The sequence below is a fragment of the Heterodontus francisci genome, chromosome 34 (assembly GCF_036365525.1).
Source record: "Heterodontus francisci isolate sHetFra1 chromosome 34, sHetFra1.hap1, whole genome shotgun sequence".
NCBI lineage: Eukaryota > Metazoa > Chordata > Chondrichthyes > Heterodontiformes > Heterodontidae > Heterodontus > Heterodontus francisci.
The window spans coordinates 22,151,779-22,170,791 of NC_090404.1; the positions used below are offsets into that span (position 1 = coordinate 22,151,779).

Here is a 19,013-nt window from a genome sequence, read left to right on the forward strand (position 1 = left end):
AGTTGCCATAGCAGCATAAAGATATCATTTTCTGATCAGGAATCAAACCCAGGCTATGGCAGTAAGTGCACTCAATCCTAACCACTCGAGCACCAGTGAAGATCGGCAGTGCCTTTTCAGGTTATTTGCTTTTCCCATTTTTCCACTTTCAGTAGGAAATTTCTCTGATTCTGTGAAGATTCCAGTTCTGCCGTGGACATTTTACACAGAAATCTGGTTCAAATTAACAAAACCAAAGGGCGTTCCCACTCATTCACTGAAGGTTCGATTGCCTTCAACACATTGCAAGGATCTCTATTAAAAGACATTTTCTGGCTATTTTCATTCCTCATCCATATTACCTTTGGTTTCGAAGAAATCTGCAATATCTCACTGATGCCAATCAATGCGAATATTTCCAATCAGCGAAATGATCAGTCAAGTCAGCAGACTGCAGCACATGGATGTTTCATTGGTGAACAAGTCAGTGATGTTGCGAGAAAGCCAACTGCTTAAAACTGAATGAAACTCGCTGTGAGCAGGGTTCGAACCTGCGCGGGGAAACCCCATTGGATTTCAAGTCCAACGCCTTAACCACTCGGCCATCACAGCTGCGGAGCTTTGATTAAATTGTCCATACAAAGCATTAGTGATTTTGACATATTGTGGAGAATCATTGTCTTTGAGTCTTGAGTTCTGTTGCATCTCCCAGTTGATGTGAAAATGAACATGATGGAATCAGTGAATTTTACAGCACAGAAGGAAGCCTGTCCACCCGCCGAGCCTGTGCCGGCTCTTTGATAGAACTGTCAGTTTAATCCCACAATCCAGTTTTTCCCCATCACCCTGGAAACTCATCCTCTTCTCTGGTCGCTATTCTCCGTTTTATATCCCTCAGCAAATTATGTATCCACGCTGGCCCTGGTCCTTTAATTCCAAAGCTTTAATTTTTCTAACAGCTCGATTATGTGGTATTTCACCGGATGCCTTTTGAAAGTCCATGTGCAAATCATCAATCACATGACCGCTATCCTCATCAACTTTCTCCGTTACTTCATCAAAGAACACATTTCATGAGAAAAGCACGAACTGCCATGAAAACAAAACCCAGTTCCTCAGTTCACATCCCTTGTCTCAGAAGATTCCACAAAGAAATATTGTCAACAACCCGCCGTTGTCCTTCCAAAGACCGAGCCCTGTTTCTGCAGTGTGTCTCTGCTGAGCGGTCACTCAGACCTAAATGTATGGATTGAGTTCAAGGCCCAAATTGGTGCGAATGGAACATGTGCAACCCAGAAACAGCGGTGGGAACCGAGCAATGTTAAAGGCTTTAAGAACATGAAAGTGAATGTTACAGTCGGATAAGCCACAGAAAATGAAATAGAAGCAAGTCAGTATTAAAGGTGGAAGGAATAATCTGAGAGATGAGGCGGGTTTGAATGTTGGAGATTGAAGCACAGGCATGTGTAAGTGTGATGATCCATCAAGAAGAAATGCATTTTCATGCAGTAAAGATTGGTTACTTTCTGCATTCTATTAGTAGGTGCTGTTGTGTTTTGACTGTATTGTAGGTAGAGCATTGTTTATAGAGTCTCAGGAGTCTCTGTTCTTTCTTTTGGGCCTCCTTATCTCGAGAGACAATGGATACGCGCCTGGAGGTGGTCAGTGGTTTGTGAAGCAGCGCCTGGAGTGGCTATAAAGGCCAATTCTGGAGTGACAGGCTCTTCCACAGGTGCTGCAGAGAAATTTGTTTGTAGGGCTAAAGAATTACTCGTTTATTATATCCATATAATTATTTATACTTTCCACATGCCTATCCAGCCAGCAGACATGGTGTTGCTTCTACCTTCTTCCAAAGCCGAGCACCCAACTGAAGAGAACATCGTGAACACTAAAGTGGGAGATGTTTACTCTCACTGTCCAAACATTAACCCTTTCAGGCCCTTATAATACAGAAACAGCAGCTTGTGTCCTGGTCTTTTGAAGTCAAGACACTGACGCTGAATACCATTTTAAATGTGCCGACCCTTCACTGCAGCTCACCTCATCAAAACATTCACTGTTGTCACAGGCCTGTTCGGTATCTTCCTGAGCTACATCTGCTGAACAACATTAGCTTCTCACAGCTCCACTTCCTTCACATTGAAAACCAGTGAGAAAATATGAACAGTTTCAAAGTTAAGCCACGTGTCCGAGATTGGAAGGAATTAGAACATTACAGCGCAGTACAAGCCCTTCGGCCCTCAATGTGGCTGTGTGTGACTGTTGATAATTGATAATGGGAACCACTCTTGCACATTAATGCATTCAGTAACTGGAAGAAGCAGGAATTTATCTATTTATCCTGTTATCTGCAAAGCCCATCACTTCTCAATGTCCAACATCTTTCATTCCCACTCCCGACTGGGTTTCATCAAACTGTAATCCGCCTGGGAGCTGGCGGAGCAGAGGGAGAGCAGTGACAGAGGCAGGAGGAGATGTCATGTGAAACTGGCAGAGTTTGAAGTCTCTCAGTTGTTTCTATTGAATAATGATGGCCGTGCATTGTCTTGCACATTTCACAGGAGCCTCATTGAGTAGGTTGGTGCAATATGGAAATTGAAACTTGTACATTCACAGCTTGTCCTTCTAATTCACCTCAGTGTCCATTTCATGTTCCTCCCGACAGCAACCGGTGCTTTCATTGGCTGAACAAGACTTCTGTGATCTAAACAAACAGATCATTTTGTGTGATAAACAAGTCTGTGGCGAAAGTGTCTTGAAGTGAAGTAATGGGAAAAAATAGATTCGGTCATTAACTAGCAGGAGTTGAGAACAGTTTTCCTGGTGGTCTAGTGGTTAGGATTTTATGCTTTTATCACTGTGGTCGCCGTTCAATCCCATTCACGGGATGCTCTGTTCTTGCTGCTGTGTGAACTGTCAAAACCAACATGAGATCCTTGCTGAATAAACAGTGAAGATGCTCAGCTCCTCTGTCAGGATGTGGAATGAAAGGCAGAATTGACATTTTAGGTCAACGATTATTCTTCAGAGCTGCAGAGGTCAGAAATGCAACAAGTTGAAAACAATTCGAGGCAGAGCGTGGGGAGTGGAAGACGGCAAGCAAAGGGCTGTGAAATGTTGCAAGACAGAGTGATGTACTGACTGAAGGGATGATGGTGCAAGGAAAATGTGGGTGTGAATGGGACACATTTTTCTGCCTGCTGTTCAAACTGGCACACACATCATTCCTGATCAACCAATCACAATGGCTCTGTTAAAGAAGCACGCTGGGCCGAATGGCCTCCTTCTGTGCTGTACTTTTCTATAATTGAATGTTTCTCAACATCACTGCTGCAGCCTTCACAGTCATTCTGACATCTTACAATCCATTACAGACAAATACACTTTCATACCTTGTATTATTGCCTTTTGATCTCATGACACTGAGGAAATATAGTGAGAGTTTTTCTTGCCATTTCTGTCACCAGATTTGGAACCAGACCTCCTGAATGACATTTTAAATGGTGCCAACCCTTCACTGCAGCTCAGCTCAACAAAACATTCACTGTTATCATCGGCCTGTTCGGTATCTTCTTGCATTACATCTGCTGAACAACATTAGCTTCAAGTAGCTCCGCTTTCTTCACATTGAAAACCAGTGAGAAATTATGCACAGTTTGAAATCGAAGCAACATGTACAAGATTGGAAGGAGAGTGTGACTGTTAATAATTGTGAATGGGAACAACTCTTGCACATTCCTCTTTCAGTATCTGGAAGAAGCAGGAAGATGAGATCACAGTGTTTATTTATCCTGTTATCTGCAAAACCCATCCCTTCTCAATGTCCTGTATCTTTCATTCCCACTCCCTGCTTTCCAGGGAAAGTTGGGTTTCATGAATTCGGTGTGTTTGCATAAAGCAGCTAATTCACCTGGGAGCTGGAGGAGCAGAGGGAGCTGGAGGATAAGCAGTTACAGAAGCAGAAGGAGATGCCACATGAAAGTGGTAGAATTTACTGTGTGTCAGTTGTTTCTATTGATGTTTGATGGCCGTGCATTGCCTTGCACATTTCACAGGAGCCACATTGATTAGGTTGGTGCATTTTGGAAATTGAAACTTGTGCACCTGCAGTTTTATGCTCATGTCAACACACTCGGTGCTGTCCTTGACTTTTGTGGTCTAGATAAACGTTAGTTTTTTTTTAAAATGAGAAACTAGTCTGTGGTGAAAGTGGCCTGAAGTGAAGAAATAGCAAAAATAGCGTGGATCAGCTAACTTTCAGTGAAGTCTGGCAGACGGAACAGCAGGGACAAAAAGCTGTCCCATTACCAACCACATTTTCCTTGCACCATCATCTCTTTTATCAGTACATCACTCTGTGTTGTAACTTTTCACAACCCTTCACGTGTTCCATTTCACTCCCCTTGTTCTTTCTCTGTAATTGTTATCGATCTGTTACATCTCTGACTTCTCCATCTCTGATGAATAATCACTGATCTAGAGCTTTAATTGTGTTTTTCTCTCCACTGTTAGCGCCAGATGTGCTGAGTACCTTCATTTCACGAGTCAATCATGTTTGTGAGAGTTGCCATAGCAGCATAAAGGTATCATTTTCTGATCAGGAATCAAACCCAGGCTATGGCAGTAAGTGCACTCAATCCTAACCACTCGAGCACCAGTGAAGATCGGCAGTGCCTTTTCAGGTTATTTGCTTTTCCCATTTTTCCACTTTCAGTCGGAAATTTCTCTGATTCTGTGAAGATTCGAGTTCTGCCGTGGACATTTTACACAGAAATCTGGTTCAAATTAACAAAACCAAAGGGCGTTCCCACTCATTCACTGAAGGTTCGATTGCCTTCAACACATTGCAAGGATCTCTATTAAAAGACATTTTCTGGCTATTTTCATTCCTCATCCATATTACCTTTGGTTTCGAAGAAATCTGCAATATCTCACTGATGCCAATCAATGCGAATATTTCCAATCAGCGAAATGATCAGTCAAGTCAGCAGACTGCAGCACATGGATGTTTCATTGGTGAACAAGTCAGTGATGTCGCCAGAAAGCCAACTGCTTAAAACTGAATGAAACTCGCTGTGAGCAGGGTTTAAACCTGCGCGGGGAAACCCCATTGGATTTCAAGTCCAACGCTTTAACCACTCGGCCATCACAGCTGCAGCACTATGATTAAATTGTCCATACAAAGCATTAGTGATTTTGACATATTGTGGAGAATCATTGTCTTTGAGTCTTGAGTTCTGTTGCATCTCCCAGTTGATGTGAAAATGAACATGATGGAATCAGTGAATTTTACAGCACAGAAGGAAGCCTGTCCACCCGCCGAGCCTGTGCCGGTTCTTTGAAAGATCTGTCAGTTTAATCCCACAATCCAGTTTTTCCCCATCACCCTGGAAACTCATCCTCTTCTCTGGTCGCTATTCTCTGTTTTATGTCCCTCAGCAAATTATGTAACCACGCTGGCCCTGGTCCTTTAATTCCATCACTTTAATTTTTCTAATAGCTCGATTATGTGGTATTTCACAAGACGCCTTTTGAAAGTCCATGTGCAAAGCATCAATCACATGACCGCTATCCTCATCAACTTTCTCCGTTACTTCATCAAAGAACACATTTCATGAGAAAAGCACAAACTGCCATGAAAACAAAACCCAGTTCCTCAGTTCACATCCCTTGTCTCAGAAGATTCCCCAAAGAAATATTGTCAACAACCCGCCGTTGTCCTTCCAAAGACCGAGCCCTGTTTTGCAGTGTGTCTCTGCCGAGCGGTCACTCAGACCTAAATGTATGGATTGAGTTCAAGACCCAAATTGGTGCGAATGGAACATGTGCAACCCAGAAACAGCGGAGGGAACCGAGCAATGTTAAAGGCTTTAAGAACATGAAAGTGAATGTTACAGTCGGATAAGCCACAGAAAATGAAATAGAAGCAAGTCAGTATTAAAGGTGGAAGGAATAATCTGAGAGATGAGGCGGGTTTGAATGTTGGAGATTGAAGCACAGGCATGTGTAAGTGTGATGATCCATCAAGAAGAAATACATTTTCATGCAGTAAAGATTGGTTATTTTCTGCATTCTATTAGTAGGTGCTGTTGTGTTTTGACTGTATTGTAGGTAGAACATTGTTTATAGAGTCTCAGGAGTCTCTGTAGGGCTAAAGAATTACTCGTTTATTATATCCATATAATTATTTATACTTGCCACAAGCCTATCCAGCCAGCACACATGGTGTTGCTTCTTCCAAAGCCGAGCACCCAACTGAAGAGAACATCGTGAACACTAAAGTGGGAGATGTTTACTCTCACTGTCCAAACATTAACCCTTTCAGGCCCTTATAATACAGAAACAGCAGCTTGTGTCCTGGTCTTTTGAAGTCAAGACACTGACGCTGAATACCATTTTAAATGTGCCGACCCTTCACTGCAGCTCACCTCATCAAAACATTCACTGTTGTCACAGGCCTGTTCGGTATCTTCCTGAGCTACATCTGCTGAACAACATTAGCTTCTCACAGCTCCACTTCCTTCACATTGAAAACCAGTGAGAAAATATGAACAGTTTCAAAGCTAAGCCATGTGACCGAGGTTGGAAGGAGAGTGTGACTGTTGATAATTGATAATGGGAACCACTCTTGCACATTAATGCATTCAGTAACTGGAAGAAGCAGGAATTTATCTATTTATCCTCTTATCTGCAAAGCCCATCACTTCTCAATGTCCAACATCTTTCATTCCCACTCCCGACTGGGTTTCATCAAACTGTAATCCGCCTGGGAGCTGGCGGAGCAGAGGGACAGCAGTGACAGAGGCAGGAGGAGATGTTACGTGAAACTGGCAGAGTTTGAAGTCTCTCAGTTGTTTCTATTGAATAATGATGGCCGTGCATTGCCTTGCACATTTCACAGGAGCCTCATTGAGTAGGTTGGTGCAATATGGAAAATGGAACTTGTACATTCAAAGCTTGTCCTTCTAATTCACCTCAGTGTCCATTTCATGTTCCTCCCGACAGCAACCGGAGCTTTCATTGGCTGAACAAGACTTCTGTGATCTAAACAAACAGATTATTTTGTGTGATAAACAAGTCTGTGGCGAAAGTGTCTTGAAGTGAAGTAATGGGAAAAAATAGATTCGGTCATTAACTAGCAGGAGTTGAGAACAGTTTTCCTGGTGGTCTAGTGGTTAGGATTTTATGCTTTAATCACTGTGGTCGCCGTTCAATCCCATTCACGGGATGCTCTGTTCTTGCTGCTGTGCGAACTGTCAAAACCAACATGAGATCCTTGCTGAATAAACAGTGAAGATGCTCAGCTCCTCTGTCAGGATGTGGAATGAAAGGCAGAATTGACATTTTAGGTCAACGATTATTCTTCAGAGCTGCAGAGGTCAGAAATGCAACAAGTTGAAAACAATTCGAGGCAGAGCGTGGGGAGTGGAAGACGGCAAGCAAAGGGCTGTGAAATGTTGCAAGACAGAGTGATGTACTGACTGAAGGGATGATGGTGCAAGGAAAATGTGGGTGTGAATGGGACAAATTTTTCTGCCTGCTGTTCAAACTGGCATACACATCATTCCTGATCAACCAATCACAATGTCTCTGTTAAAGAAGCACGCTGGGCCGAATGGCCTCCTTCTGTGCTGTACTTTTCTACAATTGTATGTTTCTCAACATCACTGCTGCTGCCTTCACAGTCATTCTGACATCTTACAATCCATTACAGACAAATACACTTTCGTACCATGTATCATTGCCTTTTGATCTCATGACTCTGAGGAAATTCAGCGAGAGTTTTTCTTGTCATTTCTATCACCAGATTTGGAACCAGACCTCCTGAATGACATTTTAAATGGTGCCAACCCTTCACTGCAGCTCAGCTCAACAAAACATTCACTGTTATCATCGGCCTGTTCGGTATCTTCTTGCACATTCTGCTGTATCTGCTGAACAACATTAGCTTCAAGTAGCTCCGCTTTCTTCACATTGAAAACTAGTGAGAAATTATGCACAGTTTGAAATCTAAGCAACATGTACAAGATTGGAAGGAGAGTGTGACTGTTGATAATTGTGAATGGGAACAACTCTTGCACATTCCTCTTTCAGTATCTGGAAGAAGCAGGAAGATGAGATCACAGTGTTTATTTATCCTGTTATCTGCAAAACCCATCCCTTCTCAATGTCCTGTATCTTTCATTCCCATTCCCTGCTTTCCAGGGAAAGTTGGGTTTCATGAATTCGGTGTGTTTGCATAAAGCAGCTAATTCACCTGGGAGCTGGAGGAGCAGAGGGAGCTGGAGGATAAGCAGTGACAGAAGCAGAAGGAGATGCCACATGAAAGTGGTAGAATTTGCTGTGTGTCAGTTGTTTCTATTGATGTTTGATGGCCGTGCATTGCCTTGCACATTTCACAGGAGCCGTTTGATTAGGTTGGTGCATTTTGGAAATTGAAACTTGTGCACCTGCAGTTTTATGCTCATGTCAACACACTCGGTGCTGTCCTTGACTTTTGTGGTCTGGGTAAACGTTAGTTTTTTTTAAAAATGAGAAACTAGTCTGTGGTGAAAGTGGCCTGAAGTGAAGAAATAGCAAAAATAGCGTGGATCAGCTAACTTTCAGTGAAGTCTGGCAGACGGAACAGCAGGGACAAATAGCTGTCCCATTACCAACCACATTTTCCTTGCATCATCATCCCTTTTATCAGTACATCACTCTGTGTTGTAACTTTTCACAACCCTTCACGTGTTCGCTTTCACTCCCCTTGTTCTTTCTCTGTAATTGTTATCGATCTGTTACATCTCCGACTTCTCCATCTCTGATGAATAATCACTGATCTAGAGCTTTAATTGTGTTTTTCTCTCCACTGTTAGCGCCAGATGTGCTGAGTACCTTCATTTCGCGAGTAAATCATGTTTGTGAGAGTTGCCATAGCAGCATAAAGATATCATTTTCTGATCAGGAATCAAACCCAGGCTATGGCAGTAAGTGCACTCAATCCTAACCACTCGAGCACCAGTGAAGATCGGCAGTGCCTTTTCAGGTTATTTGCTTTTCCCATTTTTCCACTTTCAGTAGGAAATTTCTCTGATTCTGTGAAGGTTCCAGTTCTGCCGTGGACATTTTACACAGAAATCTGGTTCAAATTAACAAAACCAAAGGGCGTTCCCACTCATTCACTGAAGGTTCGATTGCCTTCAGCACATTGCAAGGATCTCTATTAAAAGACATTTTCTGGATATTTTCATTCCTCATCCAAATTACATTTGGTTTCGAAGAAATCTGCAATATCTCACTGATGCCAATCAATGCGAATATTTCCAATCAGCGAAATGATCAGTCAAGTCAGCAGACTGCAGCACATGGATGTTTCATTGGTGAACAATTCGGTGATGTCGCCAGAAAGCCAACTGCTTAAAACTGATAGAAACTCGCTGTGAGCAGGGTTCAAACCTGCGCGGGGAAACCCCATTGGATTTCAAGTCCAACGCCTTAACCACTCGGCCATCACAGCTGTCGCTCAATGATTAAATTGTCCATACAAAGCATTAGTGATTTTGACATATTGTGGAGAATCATTGTCTTTGAGCCTTGAGTTCTGTTGCATCTCCCAGTTGATGTGAAAATGAACATGATGGAATCAGTGAATTTTACAGCACAGAAGGAAGCCTGTTCACCCGCCGAGCCTGTGCCGGCTCTTTGATAGAACTGTCAGTTTAATCCCACAATCCAGTTTTTCCCCATCACCCTGGAAACACATCCTCTTCTCTGGTCGCTATTCTCTGTTTTATATCCCTCAGCAAATTATGTAACCACGCTGGCCCTGGTCCTTTAATTCCAAAGCTTTAATTTTTCTAACAGCTCGATTATGTGGTATTTCACCGGATGCCTTTTGAAAGTCCATGTGCAAATCATCAATCACATGACCGCTATCCTCATCAACTTTCTCCGTTACTTCATCAAATAACACATTTCATGAGAAAAGCACGAACTGCCATGAAAACAAAACCCAGTTCCTCAGTTCACATCCCTTGTCTCAGAAGATTCCTCAAAGAAATATTGTCAACAACCCGCCGTTGTCCTTCCAAAGACCGAGCCCTGTTTCTGCAGTGTGTCTCTGCCGAGCGGTCACTCAGACCTAAATGTATGGATTGAATTCAAGGCAAAATTGGTGCGAATGGAACATGTGCAACCTAGAAACAGCGGTGGTAGCCGAGCAATGTTAAAGGCTTTAAGAACATGAAAGTGAATGTTGCAGTCGGCTAAGCCACAGTAAAATGAAATAGAAGCAAGTCAGCATTAATAGTGGATGGAATAATCTGAGAGAAGAGTCGGGTTTGAGTGTGAAGAATGAAGCACAGGCATGTGCATGTGTGATGATGTAAAAGGCGTCAATAGGTTTTCTCCATCAAGAAGAAATACATTTTCATCGAGTAAATATAGGTTATTTTATGCATGCTATTAGCAGGTGCTGTTGTGTTTTGATTGTATTGTCGGTCGAGCATTGTTTACAGAGTCTCAGGAGTCTTTGTAGGGCTAAAGAATAACTCGTTTATTTTATACATACAATTATTTACACTCTCCACAAGCCTATCCAACCAGCACACCTCATGTTCCTTCTACCTTCTTCCAAGCCGAGCACCCAAGTGACTAGAACATCCTGAACTCTGAAGAGGGAGGGGTTTACTCCCACTGTCTCAACATTAACCCTTTCAGGCCCTTCTAATACAGAAGGAGCAGGTTTGATTCGGTGTTGCTGTGATCACAACACCCAGTTATTCACCATTATACAGTCACAGTCCCACTGAATCAGCTGTGATAGTCTTACACAGATCACTGCAATGATAAATGCAAAATATTGCAGCTGCTGGAAATCTGAAATAAAAACAAAAAGTGCTGGAAATACTCAGCAGGTCTGGCAGCATCTGTGGAGAGAGAAACAGAGTTAACGTTTCCGGTCAATGACCTTTCCTTACAACAGGCAAAGGTTAGAAATGTAATAGGTTTTAAGCAAATAAAGCAGGTGTGGGGCAAAAGGGAACGAAAGGGAAGGTGTTGATACGGCCAAGGGTCACAGAAAATAACAGACAAGGATTTCATGGAGCGAAGGCAAAGGCAAAGAGTGTGTTAATGGTGTGGTGAAAGAGAAAGTGTTCGTGCAGAGGGGGTGTTAATGACAGAATAATGAACAGCCCTAGCAAAAAGCACAAACATGAGAAAAACAGTGGGCAGGCACATGGTAATAAAGAATGAATGATGAAACAAACTAACATAAAATGAAATCAGCATTAAAAAAAATCAAAAAGAAAACTAAAAATACAAAAAAGGGTCCAGTCATGCTCTGAAATTATTGAACTCAGTGTTCAGTCCGGCAGGCTGCAGCGTGCCTAATTGATAAATGAGGTGCTGTTCCTCCAGCTTACATTGATGTTCACTGGAACACTGCAGCAGTCCCAGGACAGAGATGTGAACATGAGAGCAGGGGTGTGTGTTCAAATGGCAAGGGACAGGAAACTGCAGAGACTGGAACCACAATCGAGCACCTTAGACTGCTCGGCCACACTACCACCAGATTGCAGCGATGGCTAAGGAAATGTTGTTTGTTGATTAAAAGGTGCTTTGCTTCAGAATTATCTGTGAATCGAGGTCTTTGCATCGAAAGATGGAAGTGAAACGAATCTCCAAGCACAATTCATTCAAACTGCAGGCCAAGCGGTTGCATTGTTGAATTGGTCATCTGGGAATCCTGGACAAATCCATTGAAACATCGAGTTTATTTAATTCAGTTGGTTGAAGCATTGTACTAATGATATCAAAGCAATGGATTGAATTCCCGTGTGGGCTTATCAATTTGCTTCAGGATGATGTGAGCTGTTTGCATCTGCCCAGAGGAAGTGATGGTGCACTGGGGACCTGAGTTCCAATCTCACCATGGTAGCTGGTAGAGTTTAAATTTAACAAATTAATGCAAAGCTAGCATCAGTCACGGTGCCATGAAACTCTTATCGAATGTTGCAAAAACCCATCTGGTTCACTAATGTCCTTCAGTGAAGGGCATCTGCCATCCTTACCAGCCAGAGCCTACATGTGACTCCAGACCCACAGCAATGTGGCTGACACTTAACTGCCCTCTGAAATTGCCAGCCAAATTACTCACATGTCAAGGGTAATGAGGGATAGGCAACAAATGCTCGCTTTGCCAGTGATGTCCACGTGCTATGAAAGAATAAAAGAAACGTTTGAGTTCATTGGGAAAATGCATTGAATGTTTTTGCCGGCTTACCTCTGTTCAAATTAACGAATAAGCGATTGCCACCCAGGAGAATTGAAGTGCTAAGATGTTTCATTTTGTATTCGTTTATGGGATGTGAGCATCCCGGGCCCATCAATAATTGCGCTTGAGAAGGTGGTGGTGAGCCACTTTCTTGAACCACTGCAGTCCATGTGGTGTAGGTACACCAACAGGGTTGGTAGGGAGGGGGTTCCAGGAATGTCACTCAGTGACAGTGAAAGAACGGTAATATAGTTCCAGGTCAGGATGGTGCGTGGTTTGGAGGGGAACTTGTGGGTGGTGCTGTTCCCATGCATTTGTTGCCTTTGTCCTTCAATGTGGTAGAGGTGACGGGTTTGGAAGGTGCGATCGAAGCAGACTCGGCTTTATGGGTGATAATGAAGAGAAAGCTGTGGACCGCAGGAAGATATCAATGAACGAGAGATATTGGCAGAACAGTGGCAACTGGAATTCAATCTGGATAGGTGTGAGGTAATGCATTTGGGGAAGGCTAACCAGGCAAGGGAATAGACAATAAATGGAAGAAGTATAAGGCAACAGAGGGACCGTGGAGTGCATGGCCACAGATTCCTGACGGTGGCTATTGTTGTAATAGTTCTTTAAGTGGGTATGTCCGTAATTTGTATACATCATCAGGGAGGATATGATGTCACTGTCACCTGACACAGTAGTTGGAATGTGTTAGTTGACCAAGTAAGACGGTCCAGTAAGAGCTCTCGAGCAATATTGATATACTACTGTAAACGTCAAATAAAGAGCTCACAATATATTCCATCAGTCCTACCTGCGAGATTGCTGAGTTTGTGTTTGAAGGATAGAGGAAACACAATATGGTCGCAGTGAATGAGTTATCGAAGATTTTGAGCTTTTAAGGCACATTGGGAGAGCATCGGATTAAGCTTGGCACTACAGCAGCATTCTGCGAGGGGATCAGAAGCTGTCAACAGAGCTCTGAGAGATGAAGCACTATCAGCAGGCAGTACTCCATTGTGAACAGTGAGTAACTGTATTGAGGGGCCAGCGGTTCAGTAGCAAAGGGGTGTGATCTGTTGATTTGTTTCAGGCCAGTGCAAGTTAATTCAAATGTAGGCTTGAAAAAGCCTGGAAAAGGTCAGTGCTTAAAAGAAAATGCTGCAAATAGCCATCGCAGCCATTACAACTATTTGTGGCATCATGGTGCTGTTCATGCCAAGACACTGCTTTGTGGACAGTGCTTGGGAAACTGTGCGAAGGGGAGCAACAGGGCCACAGACCGCAGTGCCATAGAGTTCAGATACAGGTGATGGCAAGTAAAGTACTGCAGGCAGCCAAACCTGCAGAACATTGAAACCTTCCTGTGGAAGAAAGCAGGAAAACTTCTTCCTACCTGGTAAATCATGGAAAGTCCTGGGAAAGTCTGCCGGATGTTGGTTAAATTCCTGCTTATGAATTGGAAAGCCTCGATCCTCTTCCCAAATTCAAACTTTTCAGTGACCCTTCATCGGTCACTGACCCGAAACGTTAACTCTGCTTCTCTTTCCACAGATGCTGCCAGACCTGCTGAGTGATTCCAGCATTTCTTGTTTTTATTTCAGATTTCCAGCATCCGCAGTATTTTGCTTTTATAGTAACACATGGAGGCCTGTTAACTCAGTTGGTTCGTGTGTGATGCTAGTAATGCCACGGTCGTGGGTTTAATTCCCTTACAGTCCAATGTTTTAACCAGCGATGCTGTATGTGCTTTGTTTGGGTACATGATGCTGTTATACTGTTATTGCATTTATAATCCACAGGCCATGGCTCGCACCCAGAGGCTGTGACTTCAAATCCCACCTTCATTAACTAATGTAAACCTGACCCATTTCAACTGGGCTCAGTGAAGGTGGCATGAAATTATCATTGATTGCTGGAAAAACGCATCTGGTCAGCTAATATTATTTAGAACCATAGACAAAGTAGGGCACAGAACGAGGCCGTTCAGCCCATCGTGTCCGTGCCGGCTGACAAAACAAGCTGCCCAATCTAATACCACATTCCAGCACCTGGTCCTGTAGCCTTGCTGATTACTGCAGTTCAGGTACATGTCCAGGTAACTTTTAAAAGAATTGAGGGTTTCTGCCTCCAGCACCGTTCCTGGCAGTGAATTGCAGACACCCACCAGCCTCGGGTGAAAATGTTTTTCCTCATGTCCCCTCTAATCCTTCTATCAATCACCTTGAATCTGTGTCGCCAGCGAATTGACCTCTCCGCCAGGGGAAACTGGTCCTTCCTGTCTATCTAAGTCCCTTATAATTTTATACACTTCAATTAAGTCACCACCACCCCGCCCCCCCCCCCACCACCCCGTCCCCAGCCTCCTGTGTTCTAAGGAAAACAATCCTAGCCTGTCCAATCTTTCTTCACAGCTGCAACATTCTTGTAAATTTCCTCTGTACTCTCTCCAGAATAATTATGGCCTTTCTGTAAGGTACTGTACGGTACGCAATACTCCAGCTGTGGCTTAACCAGCATTTTATACATTTCCAGCATTGCATCCCTGGTTTTGTATTCAATACCTTGGCCAATAAATGAAAGCATTCCATATGCCTTCTTCACCACTGTATCTAACTGTCCTGCCACCTTCAGGGACCTGTGGACACGCACTCCAAGGTCTCTCACTTCTTCTACCCCTCTCAATTCCTCCCATTTAATGTGTATTTCCTCATTTTGTTTGCCCAAATGCGCAACCTCACATTTCTCTGGATTGAATTCCATTTGCCACTTTTCCGCCCACTCAACCAAACCATTGATATCTTTCTGGAGACTGTGGCTATTCTCTTCACTATCAACTACACGGCCAAGTTTTGTGTCATCGGCATATTTCCCAATCACGCCTCCCGTATTTAAGTCCAAATCATTAATATATACCACAAACAGCAAAGGACCCAACACTGACCCCTGTGGAACGCCACTGGAAACAGCTTTCCATTCACAAAAACATCCATCGAATACTATCCTTTGTTTCCTGACCCTGAGCCAATTCTGGATCTAACCTGCCACATTCCCCTGTATCCCATGGGCTTTCATTTTATTGACCAGTCTGCCATGTGGCACCTTGTCAAATGCCTTACTAAAATCCATGTAGACCACATCCACTGTACTACCCTCATCAATCCTTCGTGTTACTTCCTCCAAAAACTCAGTTAGGTTAGGAAGACACCACCGTCCCTTAACAAATCCACGCTGACTATCCCTGATTAATCCGTGCCTTTCTACGTGACATTTTAACCGGTCCGTCAGAATAGATTCTAACAATTTACCCACCACCGAGGTCAGACTGACTGGCTCATAATCATTTGGCCTATCCCTCACACCCATTTTAAACAATGGTATAATGTTCACAGGCCTCCAATCGCCTGGTACCTCTCCTGGATCTAATGAGGATTTGAAGATGATGCCCAGTGCATCTGCTATTTCCTCCCTGGCTTCCTTTAACAACCTGGGATGGAAATCCATCTGGCCCTGGTGATTCATCCACTTTCAAGGATGTCATACTAAAGGCCGTCTCGGGTCTGCAAATGAAACCCGACCCGAGCCCAATCTGGCCCGAGTCCTTTCATTTGTTTCCACGGCCCATCCAACCCGACCCGACCATCAGTTAACCTAGCTTCTGTATTTCACTTTGTTAATTGTCTGCACAAGCTTAAAAAAACTGTAACTGACTAACCTTTCAAGTCCAAAAAGTACATTAACATTGGAGCCACATACCAGAGGTGGTGATACAGTGTGTCCAACCCAGCCTTACCGGACCAGAGCCCGAATGCTGGACCCAGAAGAGTGACCCAACCCAATCCAAACCTGACACATGTCGTCGGGTCCTGTCGGGTTTGGGTCGGGTAGCCATGCTCTACGTCAGACCCTTTAGTACGTCATCTCTCATTATGCTTATTGTATCGAATATTTCACACTCCTCATCTTTAACTACAATGTCGACATCAACCCTCTCTTTTGTCAAGTTAGAGGCAAAATTCTCGTTCAGAACCCTGCCCACATCTTTTGCATCCACACGTAAGTTCCCTTGTGCATCTCCAATAGGCCCCACCCTTTCCTTAGTTAGCCTCTTGCTCTTAATGTACTGATAAAACATCTTCGGGATTTCCTTGATTTTACCTGCCTGTAATTTTTCGTAGAGTCTCTTTGCTTTTTTAATTTCCTTGTTTACTTCACCCCTGCACTTTCTATACTCCTCTTGGCAGAAATATTGTCCCTGATCAACCAATTACAACTGCTCTGTCCAATACGCATGCCGGGCCGAATGGCCTCCTTCTGTGCTGTACTTTTCCATACTTGTATGTTTCTCAACACCACTGCTGCTGTCTTCAAACCCATTCTGCCATCTTACAATTCATTACAGCCAAATACACGTTCTTGCCTTGTGTCCTCATCTTTTGAAGTTAAGACACTGACACTGAGTGATATTTAAAATCTGCCAACCCTTCACGGCAGCTCACCTCATCAAAATGTTCCCTGTTATCATCGGCCTGTTGGGTATCCTCTTCCCCTGCATCTGCTGAACAACATTAGCGTCTCCTAGCTCCGTTTTCTTCACATTGAAAATCAGTGAGAATTAATGCACAGTTTGAAATCGAAGCAAGGTGTAAAAGATCGGAAGGAGAGTGTGACTGTTGATAATTGCTAAATGGGAACAACTCTTGCACATTCCTGTATTCAGTATCCGGAAGTAGCAGGAAGATGAGATCACAGTGTTTATTTATCCTGTTATCTGCAAAAGCCATCGCTTCTCAATGTCCTGTATCTTTCATTCCCACTCCCTGCTTTTCAGGGAAAGTTGGGTTTCATGAATTCGGTGTGTTTGCATAAAGCAGCTAATTCACCTGGGAGCTGGAGGAGCAGAGGGAGCTGGAGGATAAGCAGTGACAGAAGCAGAAGGAGATGCCACATGAAAGTGGTAGAATTTGATGTGTGTCAGTTGTTTCGATTGATGTTTGATGGCCGTGCATTGCCTTGCACATTTCACAGGAGCCACATTGATTAGGTTGGTGCATTTTGGAAACTGAAACTTGTGCATCTGCAGCTTTATGAGCATGGCAACACACTCGGTGCTGTCATTGCCTGGACAAGGCTTTTGTGTTCTAAGTAAACATCTGATTTTTTAAATGAGAAACTAGTCTGTGGTGAAAGTGGCCTGAAGTGAAGAAATAGGAAAAGCAGCGAGGATCAGTGAACTTACAGTGAAATAAAAGCAAAATACTGCAGCTGCCGGAAATCTGAAACAAAACCCCCCAAAAATGCTGGAAATACTCAGCAGGTCTGGCAGCATCTGTGGAGAGAGAAGCAGAGTTAACGTTTCAGGTCAGTGGCCCTTCATCAGAACATGCAGTGAAGTGTGGCAGACGGAACAGCAGGGACAAATAGCCGTCCCATTACCATCCACATTTTCCTTGCACCATCATCCCTTTTATCAGTACATCACTCTGTGTTGTAACTATTCACAGCCCTTCAGGTGTTCCCTTTCACTCCCCTTGTTCTGTCTCTGCATTTGTTATCGACCTGTTACATCTCTGACTTCTCCATCTCTGATGAATAATCACTGATCTAGAACTTTAATTGCGATTTTCTCTCCACTGCTAGCCCCAGATGTGCTGAGCATTTTCCCACTTTCATTTCGCGAGTAAATCATGTTTGTGAGAGTTGCAGAGCAGCAGGAAGGTATCATTTTCTGATCAGGAATCAAACGCAGGCTATGGCAGTAAGTGCACTGTATCCTCACCACTCGAGCATGAGCAAAGCTCGGCTGTGCCTTCTCAGGTTAGTTGCTTTTCCCATCTTTCCACTTTCAGTAGGAAATTTCCCTGATTCTCTGAAGATTCCAGTTCTGCCGTGGTCATTTTACACAGAAATCTGGTTCAAATTAATGAAACCAAATGGCATTCCCACTCATTCACTGAAGGTTCCATTTCCTTCAGCACATTGCAAGGATCTCTATTGAACTATCTCCATTTTTCTGGCTGTTTTTATTCCTCATCCATTGTTACCTGTAATTTCTAACAAATCCACTAAATCTCACAGATGTCAATCAATGCGAATATTTCCAATTAGTGAAATGAGCTGCACATGGATGTTTAATTGGTGAACAAGTCAGTGATGTCCCCAGAGAACCAACTGCTTAAAACTGAGAGAAACTCGCTGTGAGCAGGGTTTGAACCTGCGCGGGGAAACCCCATTGGATTTCAAGTCCAACGCCTTAACCACTCGGCCATCACAGCTGTGACTCCAGAATTAAATTGTCCCTACAAAGCATTAGCGATTTTGACATATTGTGGAAAATCATTGTCTTTGAGCCTTGAGTTCTGTTGCACCTTCCAGTTGATGTGAAAATGAACATGATGGAATCAGTGAATTTTACAGCACAGAAGGAAGCCTGTCCACCCACCGAGTCTGTGCCGGCTCTTTGAAAGATCTGTCAGGTTAAACCCACAATCCAGTTTTTCCCCATCACCCTGGAAACTCATCCTCTTCTCTGGTCGCTATTCTCTGTTTTATATCCCTCAGCAAATTATGTATCCCCGCTGGCCCTGGTCCTTTAATTTCATCACTTTAATTTTTCTAACAGCTCGATTATGTGGTATTTCACCAGACGCCTTTTGAAAGTCCATGTGCAAATCATCAATCACATGACCGCTATCCTCATCAACTTTCTCCGTTACTTCATCAAAGAACACATTTCATGAGAAAAGCACGAACTGCCATGAAAACAAAACCCAGTTCCTCAGTT

The 19,013-nt window shown here is 43.4% G+C and overlaps 4 non-coding genes across 4 annotated transcripts; all 4 read right to left on the bottom strand.

The window, feature by feature from the left end:
* Nucleotides 1–509: 509 nt before the first annotated feature.
* Nucleotides 510–591, bottom strand: trnas-uga (transfer RNA serine (anticodon UGA)). Its single transcript has one exon. It is a non-coding gene; the product is annotated as a tRNA-Ser (tRNA).
* Nucleotides 592–5,053: 4,462 nt separating this feature from the next.
* On the bottom strand, nucleotides 5,054–5,135 carry trnas-uga (transfer RNA serine (anticodon UGA)). Its single transcript has one exon. It is a non-coding gene; the product is annotated as a tRNA-Ser (tRNA).
* Nucleotides 5,136–9,399: 4,264 nt separating this feature from the next.
* trnas-uga (transfer RNA serine (anticodon UGA)) lies at nucleotides 9,400–9,481 on the bottom strand. Its single transcript has one exon. It is a non-coding gene; the product is annotated as a tRNA-Ser (tRNA).
* An 8,941-nt stretch (nucleotides 9,482–18,422) lies between these two features.
* On the bottom strand, nucleotides 18,423–18,504 carry trnas-uga (transfer RNA serine (anticodon UGA)). Its single transcript has one exon. It is a non-coding gene; the product is annotated as a tRNA-Ser (tRNA).
* Between the last annotated feature and the right edge of the window lie 509 nt (nucleotides 18,505–19,013).